Below are 19,363 nucleotides of genomic sequence, written 5' to 3' on the forward strand. Positions count from 1 at the left end.
CCCTCAACCCCTCACCCTCAACCCCTCACCCTCAACCCCTCACCCTCAACCCCTCACCCTCACTCACCCTCACCCTCACCCTCACTCTCAACCCCTCACCCTCAACCCCTCACTCACCCTCACTCAACCTCACCCTCACTCACCCTCAACCCCTCACCCTCACTCACCCTCAACCTCATGCTAAAGATTTACAAAAAAACCCATAAACAATTCTAAAAGCACTAACTCTAATGCTGCGAGACCTATTGCATTTCTAATGCTTGTTAATTCTATGTCAGGAAGCGGAGGCGAGTATTATGCAAGTTCAAAGCTTACTCACCACCAGCGCAGCGGCTTCATGAATTGGTTTAAAATAGAACTTCTTAAACGTAGATTCTGAAGATCAATCAGCTGCATTCATAATGTCCTCCAACCTGCCACCTACCTGGACAGCCTTGGAGGCCATAGCTCCCCTAGTGGAATGAGCTCCAAAATGCCTGACGTCAATACCAGATTCAGTCATAATCCATTTGACCCATCTAGCAATGGTAGGAGAAGATACCGCCTGAAACGTTTTTTTAATGGCAATCAGAAGCTGCCGTTCACCCGGAGGACGAACCTCCAAAGTCATATCTTCATAAGATTTTAAACATCGAACAACACACAATTTTGGAGAATCTGGAAAAGCAAGATAGGTTACTGACCTCGTACTCAATTTAGTTCTCCTGGAGATGGTAAAGGTAACTCCTTCCGGGGAAAAAACACGGGCAGAAATATCAAGGGCCCTGACATCCGACACTCTCTTACAAGAAAAAAGACACAGGAAGATAGCAAGTTTAGCTGAAATCTCCTTTTGGGAAAGGAAATCATTATCTTGCCAGGATAAAAGTAAGCGGAGGACCACATTAACGTCCCAGAGGCCCAGGTAACGAGGCTCCGGCGGACGTGAAAGACGTATGCCTTTCAAAAGCTTACAAACCAATGGGTGTTCCCCAATTGGAGCCCCATCCACGAGAGAGTGACCAGCAGAAATGGTCGACCTAATAGAGTTGATAGTGCAATAGGGCAATTTCTGATGAAAAAGTTCCGAAAGGAAGTTCACAACTTCTGCAATGCAGGCGCCCGCGGGATCCAGGTGTTTCGCCACACACCAACGAACCCATCTTCTCCAAGCTGATCTGAATCGCTTGGTATTGCCCGGGGCCCAAGCCTGCTGGATAAGGAGTTCAGCTTCTCTTGAAAGCGAGACGTCAGTCCATCGTCTCCTGAAATCCTCCACGCCATAAGATGTAGATGGCCTTGGAGAACCAGGGGGGGAGGGAGTCCCAGAGGATCTGAGAGGATGTTGTTGAAAGACGGCAACCAAAGACGTCTGTCACAAGACAATTCTAGAAGGGACAGAAACCAAATCTGGGCTCTCCAAATTGGAGTGATTAGGATCAGAGAGGCCCTCTGTCTGCAGACCTGGGCTGCAACCCTCTGGATGAAAAGGAAGGGTGGAAATGCGTAAGCTGGTATCCCCTGACAATCCTGAAGGAAGGCGTCCACCGCCTCCCCTCCCGGATCCGGTTTTCAGCTGAAGAATCGGGGAACCTGAGCGATTTATCTGGATGCAAAAAGATCCACTAGGGGAAGGCTCCAAATGGACACAATCTGAGAGAACACTCCGGGATCCAGTCTCCAATCGCTGGCATCCCTGAAATTCCTGGAATTCCAGTCTGCCACACAATTCTGATCTCCCGGGAGATACTCCGCCGTCACCGAAATCTGACGTTGGAGGCAGTAATGCCAAAAATCCTTGGCGAGATCCGCTAGAATCTTGGAATGAGTACCTCCAAGGCGATTGATGTACCTCACCGCCGTCGTGTTGTTCATCCTGAGAAGGACACAACAGGATACTCTGTTGGTCGTGAAAGATCGAATGGCAAAGGAGCCCGCTAGGAGTTCCAGGCAATTGATATGGAAAAGCAGTTCCTCCTCTGTCCACCGACCTCCCACCGATAGAGAGCCGCATCTGGCACCCCAGCCCAGGCGACTGGCATCCAATTCAATCACTAGATCCGGAAGGGATCCAAAGATCGCTCTCCCATTCCAGGCCTCCATATGGTCCATCCATCAAAGAAGTTCCGCCGTGGCCTCCGAGGAAAGGGAGATCTGCTCCGAATAAGTGAGACCCCTGTGCAGGTGGGAGGCCTTCAGCCTCTGCAGGGCCCTGTAGTGTAGAGGACCAGGAAAGATGGCTTGAATCGAAGTCGATAACAAACCAACAATCCTGGTCAGCTGCCGCAGGGATATCCTGTCTCTGCGGAGAACCTGTCGAATCTTCTTCTTGATCTTTGAAATCTTCTGAGAAGGAAGATTCAAGGTGGCATCCCTCGTGTCGATGCGAAAGCCTAGAAAGATCATGCTCTGTTGGGGAACCAGGTCCGATTTGTGGACATTGATGCTGAACCCGAGATTCTGTAATAGGGAAATTGTAATCTGTTGTGAAGAAGAAGAAGATGATCTCTGGATTGATCCATGAGCAGGATATCGTCCAGTCGAATTCCCTTGGTGCGGAGATGTTCCAACACAGGACAAAGATGCTTGGTAAAACACCAAGGAGCTGATGAGAGACCAAAGGGAAGAGTTTTGAATTTGTAAGTTTGACCCTTCCACAGGAATTGCAGGAACCTGCAATGGGGGAGGGGGGGGGATTGGAACTGACAGATACGCATCTTTGAGGTCTAGCCGGACCAACCAATCGTTCTGGAGAAGAAGGTCCCTGAGCAGATGGATTCCCTCCATCTTGAAGTGCTGGTAAACTAACCACTCGTTGAAGGACCAGAGATTGATAACCGGTCTGAAGCCTTTTTCTCTCTTTTTACCAGAAAAATATTGCTTAAGAATCCGCGTGGATGTAGATGGGAGAGGGCGATAGCACCTTTTGAAAGAAGATCTAGAACCTCGTGATCTATCAGATCGGTCTCTGAGTCTGAAAAAAACAAAGGGCGAGGACGAGATGTTTGGACGGGGGACCAGTAGAACTCTATGTGAAACCCTTGAACTGTCTCTAACACCCAAGGATCTGACGTTAAATCTGCCCAGTTTGCCAGAAACAGAGAAATCCTGCCCCCCCAGACGAACAGGAGAGAGGATTTTCAAGCTTACCATTGAATCCTCGTGCATTCTAGTTGCCACCACGGCCTCTGCCTTGTCCTTTGCCTCCACAGGAAGGATAGAAGGTTCCTTGTCTGCCATCGTTCCATCCATTATTTCTTTTCGCCTGGGCTCTATTGGGACCTTGGTTGAACTGTCGGCCGGAAGAGCGACCCCTGCCTCGCCCGGCCCCCCCAAAAACCTTCTTGGGGAATATCTTCATCATAGAAGCCTGAGCCTTATCCAGGGCAGAAAAGGTGGCTACAAACTTTCCTAGCTCCTTAACGAAGGGAGGAAGACAGTTCTCCTAATTTGGGGTCAGTTTTCAAAAGAAGGGAATGACGAGGCTCGGCGGAGAGGGCACAATTGGCATTGCCCAAGAGACACATTGCCCTTTGCGCCCATCCCGCAACATCATCCGTTGGGAGAGGAAGGCCTGACTTCCTGGACCGTTCCGCCAACTCAATGATTTTAGTTAGGGGCCTCACAACGTCAAGAAGTTTGTCCTGACAAGCCCTCCAGGAACGATCTATCCCCTTTCTTGGATCCTTCATGTATTTAGCAAAAAATTTGCAGAGCTTGGTGTCCAACTCTGGGGTACTGGCAACGCCATTGGGAAGAGACGGTCTAGGGCATTCTGACCTAAGGAGGGATCTCACCTCTTGAGAAAGAGGCTGCCTAATCTTTGCGGCAACATAATCTGCAGTCTTCTTATCAGGTACCCAATCAGAACTCCGTGTTCGTAAGATACAGGTAGGGTCAAACATATCCGCATGAACCTGATCTCCCTCACCAACATCAGAACAAGAAGAACGTGGACGCCAAGACCTGCCCGAATCAAACATATCATCGGAGAAATGGTCATCATCCTCAAACACCTCCTCATCTTCACCCTCTCCGCCTTCGGGAAACCCCTCTTCAGGGTCAAAGTCTGGGGTGGACTCGCCACCAGTATATACGGGTAAGTCTTCCTCCCGGTAGGGTGCGCTTCTTAGCGTGCGCACACTCTTATGGAAGACCTTCGCAAGTTTGCTGAAGCCTTCCAGGTGCTCTTGTCACGCTTAATGGCCTTACGTGGCACCACAGTGTGAATGCCACTAGGCCCAGCCCCACTGTCTCCCAGGATACGAGAACCAGTCTTGAACACATGAGCAGACAATTTATTAACGCTGTCCTGCAGAGGGACAAGCGCCTTGGCAATGGCCGAAGAAAGCAGCTTGTCAACCTCTGCAGGAGTGCTTGCCTGGGGGGGGGCTGCACCTCAGCAGAATGAGCTGATACATAGCCATGGTCAGAAGGTGACTGCATATTTAATGAGGGTCGGGCACCCATAAACAGACACCCCCTACTAAATTATAAAGGGTTCCCCCCAACACGAGCGCCTCTAGAAACAGGTGTGTTACCCAAAGGTTAGACTTCAAATGTACAAACAGAAGTGGCTGTGAAGACTGTCACATATATTTGAACGTTATTCTTTTTTTTTTTTAATACAACTAAGCCACTCTTATAAATGGGCAAAGCCCGTAAAACATACAGCCACGCGGTGTCAGTGCTGGGGGGGAGGAGGCAGAGCAACATGAAAGATGAAGCGCCAGAAGCCTCAGCGCGTTTCACCACACGCACAAAGGGCGCTGTGGTGAAGGAGAAGCACTGGCAGCGCGTCTATGGAAAGACAGCACCTCAAGGCGCACGCGCTAAATAGAGACGCTCAAGCCAAGCCTACTGCGTCAGCCACACAGCGGGAGAAACCCGCAAACAATACAAGATAAATAAAAGCTGTCACAACAAGGAAACTGCCCCCGCAAGTCCCGAATACGCAGTTAAGAATATGCAAAGGGACTTACCTGAAGGCAGCAATGAAGAAAGAGGACGGACTTCGTCGAGGGAGCTGCTTTATGTATTCGGCTGGACTATGATTGGTGGACTGGCTCCCATGGTTACTGTTGTGCCTCATGGGATATGTAGTTGGCAGCCTGTGTTTTTTCTGTTTCTTCTAACTTGCTGTTAATAAAATGAAGAAAGGATATGCATAATCCTCGCCTCCGCTTCCTGACATAGAATCATGTAGCCCAGAAAACTATAGTGATAAAACTTGACCACAGGGAGAAATGACTCCGATCGTTATGGGGAAGTCTTGATGGTCAGTAACACGAATCCTTAAATACAGGCTACTAGGCAGCATAGAACACCCCAAAAATAACAATACATATAGAAAGAGACAATAATGTGATAGAAAGAAATGAAGGTAAAGCCACAGAATAATTTGTATAGGTGACAAATAGCAATAGGCCACTAGAATTGGAAAGAATCCGTCAGAGGGAACTGATAGGCTAACTTGGGCACAGAGGATAAGTTCCTACAAAATGATAAAGAATAGAGGAGCAGTGACGGGTCACAAAACGCAGTACAAATAGATAAACACACAGAGGGAACCTATCGAGCCCGAAAATGAGAGTGCAGAAGGAAGGCTTAGTTTCCTGCAAAAGGACCAAGAATGGAGGAGAAGTAACAGCGATCACAGAGCGCAGTATGTATAGATGAAAGAGAGAACCGGTCAGACCCAAAAATCAGAGGGCAGTTAGATGGCTTGTTCACAGGGGATAGTTTCTTTGAGTCCTCTAAGTTGGGTATTGAGAAGAAAAATCCAGAAAATGTTTGGTATTGTTGCATCCTCGAGCGGATGTTATTTTCTCCAGTATGGTCTATCTGAATTCCCTGTCTGTGTGTCCTTATTCGAGCCAATGTTGGACCAAGGGAGGATAATGGATTTGTGTTCTCCAATGTGGATTCTTATTTCTCTTCCGGTTTCACCCACATAACAAAGGTCACACGGGCAGAGAACACAATAAACCACATTGGAGGTCCTGCAATTTGTCATGTTCCTAGGCTCAATACTCTTGTGTCCAATGCTGATGTGGTCCGATGTGATGGCATTGTTGCATGCGTGGCGCGTTCCACATCTATGGTTACTCTTGATGCGATGGGAAGCTGTAATCGATTTTTGGCAAAACTAGTCCTCCGTTTTGGGTTTAGCTTTGGTTGTGCAGGTTCCTATTCCTTCTAAAGGCAAATGTGGGTTTGGGTAATTTGGGTACATCGTCCCTGATGTTCAGGAGATGCAACTGGGAATATATGGATTGTCGGATTTTTTGATCTTGCTTAGAATGTCGAGTTACACAGACCAACTTCACTTCAGTGGTGTTCCTCTTGGGCTCGAACATGACTTTTCTGTTGTAGTACTTAGCACTTTTAAAGGAATTGCGAATGAGTCTCTTAGGGTATCCTCGAGCTAGAAACTTATGTTTAAGAGTCTCAGCATGTCTGAATACCAGGCAGACAGTCATGCAAGCACCTCTCTATGCCTGAATCTCCAAACAACTCCTACACAGACTACAGACTACTAAAATGGCCGATTGATGAGGAGCCCGCAAAGGGAGCTCTTCCGCTGGGGATCATTACACATTAATCCCGGTTAGCACCATCGGCCTTTGACACCGGAACTTTGATACATCGCCACCAAACACAGACAGAACTTTTAATCTATTTTACCTTGTTCAGAGCCGTTGACTGGTTGTTGAAATCCGGGATTTGGAGCCGCACTGACCAGGACCCCCATCTTGGGCGCCGGACTGGAGGAAGGAAGTGGGTCCATGCCTCTCAAGCCTGAGGCCGCTGCAAACTCAACCAGATCCCCCCATTTTGAGCACCGGATGGAGAACGAAAGAATGCCTTTCGGTCCATCAGAACCCACTGCGATTCCGATCCTGAGGCTGCTGCAGAACTGACTGGGACTCTCCATCTGTATCACCAGGCCGGAGGAAAGACTTTTTACCCACCAGTCTCCCTGATCCAATGCAACCCAGCTGCCGCCACCTGGAACTGCTCGTGTCCAGACCAGAGGACCGGAGGCGGGCCAAGGCTCATCTTACCGATTGGCGGGCTGACAGCTCTGGGACTCGATGTGCACTAATCGGGTCCCCCATCCCACTGCCTGAGCTGGAAGATGGAGGTGAAGGTGTAGGGCATCTAGGACTCACAGCGGGTTTGCTGTTGGTGAGCGGCCTGGACACCTGCCGAGGTTGTCGAGGTGCCGAACCCAGGCATCGCTCTCTTTCCTGTGTTACCTCCCTCGTGGTGCCAATCCTGGCATGGTGCCTATCCCAGGCATCTCTTTGTACCCTGCGTGCCTTCCGTGCATGGTGCCGGTCCTGTCGTGGTGCCGATCCCAGGCATTGCTCTGTACCCTGCGTAGTCTTCACTCGCCTGCGTTATTGGATGCCATACGCAGACGAGCACACACGCCAGTCACACAGATCTTGACCTCGGCTGGAGAGTGACCCGCAATAGCTGGTGATGCTCTGTGCTCGCTGCAGGAGTTTGCTCACCCTCCACATGGGGTTCACAGTGGAGACGTGCACCAGTGATTCATGGTGGTGACCTGCGCGCTCAGCTCTTAGAACTACGAGTGTCCTGTCACCCCGTGCTGGTTGCTTGGTTTTGGTTTGCTGGGGAACTGGAGCGCAGGCTCGGTGAAACAGTGGGATTTGCGAGCGACTTCGAGCCCCCTCACAGATTTGCCTCACTTGCCTCGGAGTCGGAACCCATGCTCGAGAGAACTCCCATCGGTTGTTCGCTCTGGGCTGGAAGATCCCTGATAAGAGGGTCTCGTAATTGGTATAAATTCTGCCCATCTGCTAACTTTACTATTATTTTCTTTTTTCTATGTTATTTTCCCTCTGCCTCCTGATTGCTCAATATATGGAACTGATTTTGCGAACTACACCAGCTGCCCCCCTACTCAACAAAATGGAAGCTTAGCATACACCCATTGAGAAAGGACTCCCCCGGGCATGATTTTAGGCAGAAAGATTAAAAAGGACCAACTATTACTGAGGCTTAGATTGGAAAGAGACATAGGACTTCCCCCCTAAAACCCACCATGGAGAAAAGGAAGATAGGACTAACCAACAGGGCGCAAACAGTAATTGAAATAGGACCACATCCTAAGACATTAGCCCATGACCAATCTTCTACAGCAAAAGGGGCAGCCATCTTGGACTACCTTTCATGATCAGCAACTGTCAGCAAACGTCGTGGCCATATCGAACTTAACACCTTCCCATGGGATTTCACCACCAGCAGTTTGAAAGCCTAATGAAAGGATACCTCTACGGTCTTGAGCCTACTTGACATTATGCTACGCCTCTCATGGAGGAATATGGCCGTTCAGCAGGGTATCTTTCTCCTTGTTTTCCAACGTTGATCGCAATCCTTCACTCTGGACCGGCTTAGACAGCAGGCAAGTTATACTGATCAGTCCTCCCCCCGAAGACACCCCAGTCTAATGCATTCCATCCAGCTCTCGATCATTGCCCGCTCCCTGTCCTCCGGACGTACGGCTAAGCTGCGGAACTCCAGTGCAGGCCCAGGAGCGCTTTTCCCGGGCCTGAGCTGATCACGGCTGGAACCATACCAGCAACCTCTCTCAGCTCCCTCCTAACCCTAAGCGGCCAACTCTTGTCAGCATTGCAGGTCCTTGCCTGAGCCCTACGGGCGATATCTCCTACACCGTTGTCTATCCTTCGTATCTCACTAAAACCGCTGCAAATCCTTCAAATACTCCATCCTGAAAAGCCACCCGAGACTCTGATCTCTGACTTAAGATTCAGCGTGAACAAGGGCATAGTCACTAATGACCTCATGTTTTACACCAGAAAAACCTCCCTTTGCCGCAAAGCCTTCTCGAACCGCCTGAATGTACACGAAACCAGGAACATTTCTCACGGCACTAAGCTCACAATCGCTCCTTCCCCAAACCTGCGTTCTGACCTCACTATCACTTTATACAACAAGCATTTGCAATGCAATAGGTCTCGCATTAGGAAAGTTTGAGCTATTGGTATTGTAAATGACACATTTTTTATTTATGTGTTGGTTTTGAAAATAGCTAAATTAATAGCTTTGTCATTTACAATGCCAATAGTTTTAACTTTGGCAAATGTGACACCTATAGCATTTGTAATGCAATATGTGTTGTATTTACGTGACTTAGATGTATTGATATTACAAATAACAATGGCTTTTATTTTTTTAAATAATTAATACTTAAATAAAAGCTATTGTAATTTATATTGGCAATAGCTTAAACTTTTGTAAATAATTTCTTTGAAGATTATGTTCAGTGTATTTTATTGTGACAAATATTAACATTTTTTTGTGACATTTGTAATAAAGCTTGAAACATTGAGAGAACATATTTGAACCCGTTGTTGTTGAATGGTTGCACAGATTGATGCTGTGGTGGCGCTGAGTGATGTTGTGCTGGCGACGAGTGATGCTGTGGTGTTCAGTGATGCTGTGGGTAGAGCATAGTGATGTTGTGATGCCCCTGAGTGATGCTGTGGTGGTGCTGAGTGATGGTGTTGTGGTGCGATAGAGTGAGTGCGATGGATAGATAGAGTGAGGGCAATAGATAGAGGGAGGAAGGGCGATAGATAGATAGAGGGAGGGCGATAGATAGAGGGAGGGTGATAGATAGAGGGAGGGCGATAGATAGAGGGAGGGTGATAGGTATATAGATAGATAGATAGAGTGAGGGTGATAGATAGACTGATAGATAGAGGGGGGCGATCGATAGAGGGAGGACGATAGATAGATAGATAGATAGATAGATAGATAGATAGATAGATAGATAGATAGATAGAGTGAGGGCGATCAATAGATAGATAGAGTGATGGCGATGGATAGAGTGAGGGCGATAGATGAAAAGAGTGAGGGCAATAGATAGCTAGAGTGAGGGCGATAGATAGAGTGAGGGCAATAGATAGAGTGAGAGCGATAGGTAGATAGATAGATAGATAGATAGATAGATAGATAGATAGAGTGAGGGCGATAGATAGAGTGAGGGCAATAGATAGAGTGAGGGCAATAGATAGATAGATAGATAGAGTGAGGGCGATAGATAGATAGAGTGAGGGCGAGAGCTAGATAGATAGATAGAGTGAGGGCGATAGATAGAGTGAGGGCGATAGAAAGATAGAGTGAGGGCGATAGAGTGAGGGCGATGGATAGATAGAGTGAGGGCGATAGATAGAGTGAGGGCGATAGATGGATAGAGTGAGGGCGATAGATGGATAGAGTGAGGGCGATAGATAGAGTGAGGGCGATAGAGTGAGGGCGATAGATAGATAGAGTGAGGGCGACTGATAGATAGAGTGAGGGTAACAGATAGATAGAGTGAGGGCGATAGATAGATAGAGTTAGGGTGACAGATAGATAGAGTGAGGGCGACAGATAGAGTGAGGGCGATAGATAGATAGAGTGAGGTGGCCTTGTGAACGTGGTGGTGGTGGACGTGGTGGTGGTGGACATGGTGGTGGTGGATGTGGTGGAGGTGGATGTGGTGGAGGTGGGTGTGGTGGTGGTGGTGGACGTGGTGGTGGTGGAGGACGTGATGGTGGTGGTGGAGGTGGGTGTGGTGGTGGTATACGTGGTGGTGGACATGGTGGTGGTGGACGTAGTGGTGGTGGATATGGATGTGGTGGTGGTTGTCGTGAACGTGTTGGTGGTGGATGTGGTGGAGGATGTGGTGGTGGTGGTGGTGGTGGATGTGGTGGTGGACATGGTGGTGGATGTGGTGGTGGATGTGGTGGTGGACGTGGTGGTGGTGGAGGTGGGTGTGGTGATGGACGTGGTGGCGGTGGACATGGTGGTGGTGGACGTAGTGGTGGTCGATGTAGTGGTGGTGGATGTGGTGGTGGATGTGGTGGTGGTGGTGGTGGTCGTGGTGGTGGTGGACGTTGTGGACGTAGTGGTGGTGGACTTGGTGGTGGTGGTGGATGTGGTGGGGGTCGTGGTGGATGTGCTGGTGGTGGTAGTGGTGGTGGTGGACATGGTGGTGGTGGGTGGTGGACGTGGTGGTGGTGGAGGTGGGTGTGGTGGTGGTGGACATGGTGGCGGTGGACATGGTGGTGGAGGATGTAGTGGTGTAGGATGTAGTGGTGGATGTGGTGGTGGTGGAGGTGATGATTGTGGACATGGTGGTGGTGGTGAAGGTGGTGGTGGGTGTGGTGGGGATGGATGTGGTGGTGGTGGACATGGTGGTGGTGGACGTAGTTGTGGTGGATGTAGTGGTGGTGGTGGTGATGATTGTGGATGTGGTGGTGGTGGACGTGGTGGTGGTGGTGGAGGTGATGGTGGACGTGGTGGTGGTGGTGATGGTGGATGTGGTGGTGGTGGTGGATCAGATTTAATGAAAAAAACTGTATTGCATGCAGATTATAAAGTGTAGAAATTGGATTTCACTGAATAATAGTCATTGTGCATCACCAAGTATAGAGTCTTGATATGTTATATTCTTCGTTTGAAGAGCAGGCAAATGTGACAATATAAATACAGAATTTTAATGCATCTTTAATTATTCCTTGGACTTTCCAAACCCACCAAACATCGGCTCAAAATAATCATGCCTAGGGAATCTGAGATAGTACAACAGTGACCTGAGCCACCTCTAGCCTCTGTTAGGTTTCGGGGTGGAATTTTAGATTTTCCTTGAAAGATCCAACTTTGGATACTGTCAAACGGAGCATGGGAGGAGAGGCGTTTGTGAATTGAGGCCCCCTCTGCTTTCGCAATTCCCCCCTCTGCTTTTGCAGAATGTTTTAGGAACACAAACGAAGTTGCGTTTATAGTTATTATGGGTTCGTCTTGAGCAATGACACACTATTTTGCGGTATCTCATCTATGGATAACTCATAAGTGAGTACCTCTAATCTTCTCTATTTATTTTTTCTAAATCGTATTACTGCCAGAGCGGATGCCAACATAACCAAAAATTGAAACGAATTGTGAATTTGTGATTTTCTGGACATTTTATAAAATGTAATTTACTTCCACAAGCAAACGTTTTGGGGCATGCAACTAATGCAACTCTCAGAACAGAAATGGTTAGGTTATTCTCGTTGTTTTTCCTGTATTCTCCAAGGAACTCCAGAGGCAGATTATGCAAACGCTGCCTCAACTACTAGAGCTCATGTTTTGTGTGACTGGTCTCATTAATTGACGAACATACGCTGGCTGCTCTCCCTGCTGAATATCTGTGCAAATAATGTCGCTCTTACAAATGTTCTGGGGGAAAGAGGCGGGACCTTGAGAAGAACACTGGAGCAGGTTTACCATTTTCTGCTCTCCAAGGCCTGCCGGCAAGCGCGGCAGAGCCGGAGTACGCGGTATCCAAAGCTTTTGTTGGTTTCCGTGGAAATTGAGACTGATATTATGGGCCTCGTAATCACATAGCCCCCAGATCACGCCGGTAAGCCTCCATGACAGAAAAGGCCGCAGACCTCGGTATTTTTGTTTACAGCCTGCGTGCCAGATGTTTGCTTCCGCAAAGAGATAAGAAAGTGTTTCACATTATTTTGCTGAGTTCCTTTTACAAATGAAGTGGCGGGAGCTCTGGGGATTTGCTGGTGTCGGTAATTATAATGGTTTATATTATACCTGGGAGCTAAGGTACTGGATATCAGAAGTGACTTACAAAACCACTGATGGGGTAAGATTTGCGTGTCCCAGATGAGTCCAGTCAGCAAAGAGCGTTTCGGCACTTTCTAATCACTTTTCTTTGTAGCTGCTTTAAAAACAAGGGAGGAGATGCTGCCCGCGCGAATCACAGAGTCTGCCGGGATCCCCCTGCCCTCCCCGTGACCCGTGCGCCTCTGTCTTCGGTGCCTGCTTCGCAGCTGACAGTGAAGAATGTTCTTATCTGCTTGTTAAATAAACAAGCAGATAATAATACTCTTCACGACAAGCCCCAAATCAGGCCACGGTGTCCGGAGGGGCAGTGCGAAAAGCGGACAGGGTGGCACCCAAAACCCCTCTTTTCCAATGGGAAGCCAGCGTTTACCATGAACGCTGACGCTACCCAATGGAAAGGAGGGGCGGGGCTTAGAGACCCTTAGTTGTTTACAAGATCTCTCGCAGGGCGGGGCAGCTTCGCTGCTGGCCCACGCTCGACCTAAAAACAGCATTGTCCTGATCCAAGCTCCACCCAAAGACATCAACATATTCGCAGACCTCTTCTCACTCTTCAAAAAACATACACACAACCCTTTTCCGTCCACGCTCCCCCTGCATCAACCCTCGACCCACCCGCCTAGGGTGCCTTGCCAGTCTCAAACCACCCCTCCAAGGGCTCTCGACAAAGGCCGAACTAGCCAAACTACCTTTCTCCCAGCGCATGCCCACAAAATCGTGTCCTATCCTTTGACCCCCTGCCCGCAAACTATTCCCTCCAATATATTTACTGTGACTCCTCCTAGGGCTCCTGATGCCAGCCGACGTAGCCCCTCCACCACGCTTACACCACATTCCAATAGAAACATCCACAAACCTCTGACCTCCTTTCAGCAAACATCTCCCTTCCCTTCAACTATCAGAGCTCCCCCATTGGTTCAGGACATTGATCGACCTAGCCCCACTACCCTACTACCAGCGCATGCCTTCAGAACAGTCACCAAGCCATCAACCCCCATCCACAAGAATATCCCTCTGTTAGGGACATTGAAACTCTTCACTGTAGAGCTGCCACACTAACCTAGCACATCCATAACTCCATTCTGGAACTAAAAAACCTCCTGCTCCTCACTGAACTCTCTTTCTCAAATCTCAAGCTCCCACAGAACCCTACTCCCCCCTCCAAATGAACCCCCCGTCACCCATTACCGCTAGACCTGAGACACCTGCATCCTCGCCCTACCTCCTCGCTCTACCACCTCTCAGAAGAAGACCTCACGGAGGAAGACGTTCTTGACCTCCTGCTTAGCTACAATTCTGCCCTGGTAACCCCATGCTTCTCAGACCTGAGTGACGAACACACTATCCGCACGGTAGAAACCAACCCCAACAGAACAGCTACCAGCTTAATCTCTTTATACTTCATTAGTTTGGGGAGTTGCATCAGCATTTAACTTTTGCAGCCGTTTCCCTAGTGGTATTACCCTTGCACACTATTTTACAAGGGAAGTTACCATCAGTTAACAGGTTGCGTTAACTGCCAGTGTAAACCAAGACCAAGCTTAATTCATTCAGTTACTAATGGGGCGTGCTGGTAAATGCAGTACAAATGAAATTTACACCAGATTAAAAGGTGGCTTCTCTGCTATAGCAGAGGAGCGTCACTCCCCCCCTTCCCCCTGCTAGCTGCCAAAAAATGAAAAGTAAAGCTAAATGCTTGTTTATTATCGTTTCATTTTGACTGTCGGACCGAGGCTTGGAGGCAGGACCAGAGATGACAGGCTAGTGAAGGAGTGTTTTGCACTATAACCAGTGTGCATGATGGTTTGGCCGGCCGTCTCAGGACAGCCAAACCATCATGCGCGCTGAAGCTCTCTGCAACCCCAGCTGCTTTGTTGGGTTGGAAAGAGCAGACACAGGATCCCAGTCGGCCTGGGAGCGCAAATCCACGGCGCTCAGGCAAAGCCTGACGCTGCTTTCATGCAGTGTCAGGATTGGCCGCAGGGGATTCTGGGAACCTGTGCCTGCAGTGCACGGAGCCAGATTGGATTGTGAATGCAGGTAAGTTCTTTTTTTATTTTGCTGTCTATACCCGGGTCCCTCCTCCCCCACCACTGCCCAGATATCATCCACTGCTGCACCCGTTTGAGCTCAGTGAGCCTGATTTAGAGTATGGCGTGAGTGAGCAAAATGATGGCCTGCTCTCTGGCGCAAACTCCCACCATAGTTAGATTAGGTGTGCAATGAAATCATACTCCCTCCCATCACCTTGAAAGTACACCCCTTCTCTCACCCGGACAAACTATTGTGGCAAAGGTATCAGGTGGTCTTCCCAGGTGACCCGGGGGCTCCCTGTTCCATGGGGCCCTTTGTTACATCTCTCTTTTAGAGATCCCCACAAGGCAAGCAAAGATTAATTTACCTTAAATGGAGCTGCTACTGCAGCAATACCTTTGAGGGCACATTGTGAAGCTCTTGCTCTGCAATCGTCATTAGATAATGATGGTGGGCCAGTGGACTAATGCGTCCACTCCAGGATTTTCCATTTGACTTTATAGCCACAGGTTCAAATTGAAGCATGTCCACTGCACCTTTCATCCTTTCTGGATCAACAAAATGAGCGCCATTGAGTTGCATAACAAGATGTCCCAAGTGGTGAGCTTGTGCTTTAGAAATACACAGGTTACTAAGACCGGACAGCCCTGTGGCCAACAGGCCCTATTTATGGTGGTGCTCCAGCCTCACCAAACTCTTAATTACTTCCTTACTATCCTGTCTAAATGACTCTGTTGATATAATACATTTCCCTTTTAAGAAATCTTTCTCTCTTTGCCACTTCATGGTGTTTTTATCCAAGGCCCAGCACTTGCGTTGTTCTACATTCACCCGCAAGGGATATGGAAGCCCTATAGAAATATCAGTTCAATACAATGCAAGGCAAAATGTGGCAAATGCTTGAGCTCTCACAAACACAAGATCACTTTTTTCTTTTCAAGTTTCAATAAAACACATTTTCACGTATGGCATAAGCCAAGATCGTTTTATTTTTCTAACATAATATATAATATATATACTTAAAGGGACTTTCAGCCAACCCTTTTCAATCATTTGCTTGTTGTTGTGTCATTCACATTTTCCTTCTACCCACTGCAGCAGTGAGTCAGTCCACTTCAGCCATTGGCTAACTGCACTGTGAGTAACTTCATTCCTCTCTTTCACTAAAAGCATATCCATAGAAATTAGTTCTCTTCAGCACCAGGGAGAACTGTGGCAAAGAGTGCTTTGTGACGGTAAAACATGGGTACTCACAAACTTTCACTCGGGGGCCAAATTTACAGTGTGGTTTGTGGCCAAGGGCCGCACTGGTGGAGGTGGGGTCAGTGGGTGAGGGAGGCGGGGCTTGAGAAGAAAAAAAGCTGTGACCATGAGGTTGAACACAGGCCTCTGCAGCGGACGCCTTTATCTAATGAGCCACCAGACTTGGCATACACATATCTTTCTCTCTCTCTTTCTGTCTCCCTCCCTCTCTCTATCTCTCCCTCCCTCTCTGTCTCCCGCTGTCTCACTCACTCTGTCTGTCTCCCTCTCTCACTCTGTCTCTCTCTCTCTCACTCTGTCTCTCTCTATCTGTCTCCGTCTGTCTTTCTACCTCCCTCTGTCTCTCTCTGTCTCGCTCCCTCTGAGGGCCTCCTCCCTCTGTCTCCCTCCCTCTGTCTCCGTCCCTCTGACTCTGTCCCTCTGTCTCTATTCCTCTCCCTTTGTCTGTATCTCTCTGTCTGTCTCCCTCTATCTCCGTCCCTCTGTCTGTCTCCCCCGTCTCCCTCTCTGTCTCCCTCTCTCTCTGTCTCCCTCCATCTGTCTGTCTCTCTCTCCCTCCCTCCCTCTGTCTCCTCCTGACTCACTCCCTATGTCTCCCTCTTTCTCTGTCTCCCTCTCTCTCTGTCTCCATCCCTCTGTCTCCCTCCCTCTGTCTCCTTCCCTCTCCCTACCTCTCTCTCTCTCCCTCTGTCTCCCTCCCTCTCCCTCTCCATCTCCCTCTCTGTCTCTGTCTGTTTCAGTCTCTGCCTCTATCGGTCTGTCCCTGTTCCTGTCTCTGCCACTATCTGTCTGTCTGTCCCTGTCTCCCTCCCTCTGTCTCCCTCTTCGTCTTCCTCTCCGTCTCTCTGTCTCTGTCTGTCTCTGCCTCTATCTGCCTGCCCCCGTCACTGTCTCTGTCTCTTTCTCTGTCAGTCTCTGTCTCCCTCCCTCTCTCTCTGTCTCCCTCCCTCTCTCTCTCTCTGTCTCACTCTGTCTCACTCACTCTAACTGTCTCCCTCTCTCTCACTCTCTCTGTCTCCCTCCCTCTCTCTCCCTCTGTCTGTCTCCATCTGTCTCCCTTTGTCTGTCGCCCTCCTCCCTCTGTCTGTCTCCCTCTTTCTCCACTCTGTCTATCTCCTCCTTCTGTCTTCATCTGTCTGTCGCCCTCTGTCTCCCTCTCTTTCTCTCTTCCTCTGTCTCCCTCTCTCTCTGTGTCTCTCTCTCTCCCTCCCTTTGTCTCCCCTGGACTCCCTCTCTCTGTCTTCCTCTGTCTCTCTCCCTCTGTCTCCCTCCCTCTGTCTCCCTATCTCTGTCTCCCTCTCTGTCTCCCTCTCTGTCTCCCTCTGTTTCCCTCGCTCTCTGTCTCCCTCCCTCTCCCTCTGTCTGTCTGTCTCCCTCTGTCTGTCTCTCTCTATCTGTCTCCCTCCGTCTGTCTCCCTCTATCTGTCTCCCTCCCTCTGTCTGTCTCCCTCTCTCTGTAGCCCTCCCTCTGTCTGTCTCCCTCTGTCTCCCTCCCTCTGTCTGTCTCCCTCTGCCTGTCACCCTCTGTCTCCCTCCCTCTGTCTGCCTCCCTCTCTCTCTCCCTCTGTCTCCCTCTGTCTGTTTCCCTCTCTCTCTGTCTTCCTCTCTCTCTGTCTCCCTCTCCCTCTCTCTCTGTCTCCCTCTCTCTCGGTCTCCCTCCCTCTGTCTTCCTCCCGCTGTCTTCCTCCCTCCGTCTCCCTCCGTCTCCCTCCGTCTCCCTCTGTCTGTCACCCCAGCTTCCCGGGCGCACACACAGCCGCACCTGAGTACTTCACACGTCTTTAAAAGACGATTTACTTGTTAATGAGGCTTTGTCGTGAATCGCCCGGCCCCCATAGAGCAGAGTGTCTCGGAGTCCGCGCTTCTAAGGCGGTGTTTGCTGACACTCTTTAAATAAAAAATAAATAAAAAACAAGCATTTGCAATGCAATAGGTCTCGCATTTGCAATAGTTGGAGCTATTGGCATTGTAAACAGGGGCGTAACACAGGCCCCCGCAGCCCCCCCACGCTCCAGGGGCCCCCCACGCTCCAGGGGCCCCCTCACTCAGCAGAGCCAGCAAGCCCCTTGCCTTCATTAATTAAATGGTGTGTGCACGCCCATAAATGGTGTGTGCACGCCCGTAAATGGTGTGTGCACGGACTATTTAATTAATGAAGATAAGAGGCTTGCTCGCTCCGCTGAGTGAGGGGGCCCATGGAGCACCACGATCTCTTCTGGCTCTTGATGCACTCCCGGCCTCTGAGCTGAGGCCCTCCTCATTATTCATTAAATGTTGCGCAGTTGTCTCCGCGTCTGAGCGCCGCGCGGCCTTCTGGGTGGGGCTGGTGACTATAGTCAGTCATGCGCATTGAGCAGCGCAACTAAAAGTGCGTGTGACCAGGGAGATGAGGGCGCCATCCCACAGAGACTACTAGAAGTACCTTGCGGCGACGGCCATTAACTTCCCCTGCTTGCCTTGCTCCGTCTTGTGCTGCCCGCTCGTGCCTGCCATGTAAGATGCAGCTGCAGGCCAGGCCTCGGCTCAGGTGAGTCAGTCTGCCTGAGGCAGTAGTGGTCCGTGGCGAGGAGTCGGAGGCCAGGGTGGGATCGTGAGATCATTGCTGGAATCCATCACAGCATCAAGAGGCCCAGCCGGGAATAAAAGTAAAACCGGATGTAGCACAGGCCCCCGTGTTGCAAGTGATGGGGGGCCCGCTCCAGGGAACCCCTCACTCTGCAGTGGAGCCAGCAAGCCTCTTCGCCTCTTCAATCTTCATTAATTAAATGGTGTGCAGACTTGGTGCGATCATCCTCGTTTATACTGCCTGTCATTCTTTAATGTGCGTCCCCTTTTATTATGGTGTGGTGTTAACACCAATCTGCTGATTTTGGGGGGTAGAGGACGGGTGGGGGGGGACAACCGAACAGACAAAATTCAAAACGCTGTCGTAAACAAAAGTAAACACCATGGATAGCGTATTTTAATCACACAGCAAGTTTAGCGGTTCGAAGCACTGGACTGCTGCTATATGTGGTCTTCTGTCACAAGTCGCATATTACTATGGCGGCGCTACAAATGGCCGAGAGCACGTCCTCAACAGCCCCCAGGGTCATGTACTCCCATCCATCTCCCCCACAGACTCACACCTCATGCAACTGCCCTTCTGAAATCCAATAGCACAAAAAAGGCCAAGCAAAAACATTACTCAGCTGATTTTACGCTACTACACCTCTCCAACCAGCTTTCTCCCGCCTATCAAAAAGATTTAAAAAGCAACCTGGCTTAAACTTTTACACAGACTCCGACTGTGCAGCCCAGCCCTAGGAAATAACAGCCATCGCGAAACTAAACACGCACCACTCCCGCCCTACAAAATAAAACATTTAGCACACTCTGGTTTGATTCACCCGCACCTCAGAAACAATTCCAACAAACA

At 49.4% G+C, this 19,363-nt stretch overlaps 1 protein-coding gene and 1 pseudogene across 1 annotated transcript in view; one reads left to right on the plus strand and one right to left on the minus strand.

The window, feature by feature from the left end:
- LOC147701411 (cytochrome c oxidase subunit 6B1-like) overlaps positions 1–19,363 on the plus strand; it is a 117,207-nt gene that overhangs the window by 65,424 nt on the left and 32,420 nt on the right. The window lies entirely within an intron of this gene.
- Positions 2,027–5,071, minus strand: LOC147701412 (uncharacterized; annotated as a pseudogene).

The sequence above is a fragment of the Lissotriton vulgaris genome, chromosome 7 (assembly GCF_964263255.1).
Source record: "Lissotriton vulgaris chromosome 7, aLisVul1.2, whole genome shotgun sequence".
In the NCBI taxonomy this organism is placed as follows: Eukaryota; Metazoa; Chordata; class Amphibia; order Caudata; family Salamandridae; genus Lissotriton; species Lissotriton vulgaris.